This window comes from Asparagus officinalis, chromosome 7 (assembly GCF_001876935.1).
Source record: "Asparagus officinalis chromosome 7, Aspof.V1, whole genome shotgun sequence".
NCBI lineage: Eukaryota > Viridiplantae > Streptophyta > Magnoliopsida > Asparagales > Asparagaceae > Asparagus > Asparagus officinalis.
The window spans coordinates 135,925,228-135,927,608 of NC_033800.1; positions in this window are offsets into that span (position 1 = coordinate 135,925,228).

The following is a 2,381-nucleotide window of genomic DNA, read 5'->3' on the forward strand; positions in this document are numbered from 1 at the left end:
AGCGGTGGCGGCGGGCGGTGCCCGCAGCCGGGCGCGGCAGGCAGGTGACCCGGTAGCCGGCGCGGATGACGGACCAGCGGCGGGCGGCGGGGGCGGGCGGACCGACGACCGTCAAGCGGCCCGCGGGCGACGGGTGGTCGGGTGACGGCAGGTGGCGGGCGGCGGCGGAGATGGTGGTCTGGCCGCGGACGACGGGCCGAGGCGGCGGTGGGTGCCGACCCGACGGCCGCGGCTGACGACGACCGTTTGGGCCGGTGGGTCGGCGAAGACCGCCGGACGATTACGAACCGGTCGGACCGGTGATGGGTGGTAGGTGGGCGGGGCAAAGGGCGTCCCAGACCGATAGGGCCCGGCGGCAGCGACGACAATGGGCGACAACGAGCATTGACGGACGATGGCCAAGATGAACGTCGGGCGGTCGGCGATGGCGGCGGAGGCCGGTGGCGACAGCGATGGCCGGCAGCACAGCTTTCGGACTGACAGAGAGGGCGGGCTGCGGCGCGGATCGGAGAACGGGCAGGCGCGTCGATTAGATGAAAAAACAAAATCTCAAAACACCTTTTTAGTCTTTTGAGAAAAGTATTTATTTTTTGGATTTTGTAAAGAGTCAAGTCAAAAAAACACCTCGTTGCCAAACCCGTTTTATTGTTTTTGTTTTTAAAAACAAAAACAGAAATGACAAAAACACCATGGTTGCTAAACGCTAAGAAAATAGTTTTTTCATAAAAGCAAAATGGAACCCACGTACATCATGAACTTGTGATTTTGCTTATAAAACACCTGGAATCTATAAAATTTACATGAGTATTCATTTATTTGGAGAATTTTATAGAAAAGTCCTCAAAATCTGTAAGATTAAAATAAATTCCCAAAATGACACAGATTTTGCTAAAAATTCATAGAACTTGCACATTTTTTAGAAACATCGAAAAGACTTTAAGAATTTTAAAATTTCGCAACAAAAAACAACAACTTATAAAATTACTAGAAATACAACCAAATAATTCTTAGAATATTACATTTTTGGAAAAATAAGAGAACTTACTACAGTCCAAAACACTTAAAATTTTGATATGTTTGCAAAAAAAATGCCTATTTTAAGAAAATTTTTAAAAACCCACAAGATTTCAAACATTTTCCATTTTTATAGAAAAGTCGCCCTTTAATAAAAAAACCAAAATTTCATAATATTCACGATAGAAACAACCTTGAATCTTCAAAAAGAATCCTAAAATTTTCATAAATTTGCATACTGAACCCTAGAATTTGGTCTAATAAAATGAATATGAACAGCAAGAAAATATCATGAATTTGATGACTCAAACTCAAGAAAGAATACGTTAGAACTTATTTACAATCATAATCTGCAAAACAACTTTTATAACAAGAGTAAACAGGTGCTCCATTTACATGTGGTTATAAATACTTTATGCTCTTGGTTGTCATTTATTCATTAATTATATGCGTTAATAAATATACTAATGACGTTTTAGTGTCACTTATTTAAAATAAATTACTAAGGTGATGAGTATAATAACAACAAGGAATTAGAAATGATCATCAATTTTAACTCACATGGATTTGCTAAACTGTTTCTACACAAGTTACTCTTAAATTTATGTATTATTATTATATGCAAACACTCAAAACTTCTTTACAATGCTTTCTCTTTTTTTTATTAATTTTTCATTTTCCTATTCACAAAACAAATTCAGAAAAAAAACAATTATACCCACAAAGCACATGTACTATACTAATTATATTATATACTTTCTTAAAAGCACGAGTTCGAAAAATATTTCTTTGGTCAATATTACCCTTCACTTTTTTTAAATTTTTTATTTAAATCTTAATCTATCATAATCATAACTATATCCTATCTTAATTCCACGTGAATTACCTATAGTTCTATAATTAAAAAAAATAAGATTAATAAGTTACATAAAATATTACAACAATAATAAAAAAACCCAAAAAGTTTTAGAAATTACACAAAATACTCTCAAATATTCAAAATTACACAAAATACTCTCAAATATTCAAAATTACACAAAATACTCTCAAATATTCAAAACTACACAAAACACCATCACATATCAAAACTTAAAATAACAAACGTGAAATTTGGAAATTAACAGTATCATCTGAAGAATTTAAAATTTATAATTAACACCCTCAACATTTCAAAAATTATAGAAACACCCTCAAAAGTTTAAATTATAAAAAAACACCCTCAAAACTTACGAACAATATAAATGAATTCTAGAGATTACCATTGTTGATGTATGAAATTACACAGTCAAATAAGAGATTGATTGAGTTGAAGGAGGTCCTCTAACTCTCCAAATGTCTGATTCTTGAGCAAGTTGTTCTTCCCTACA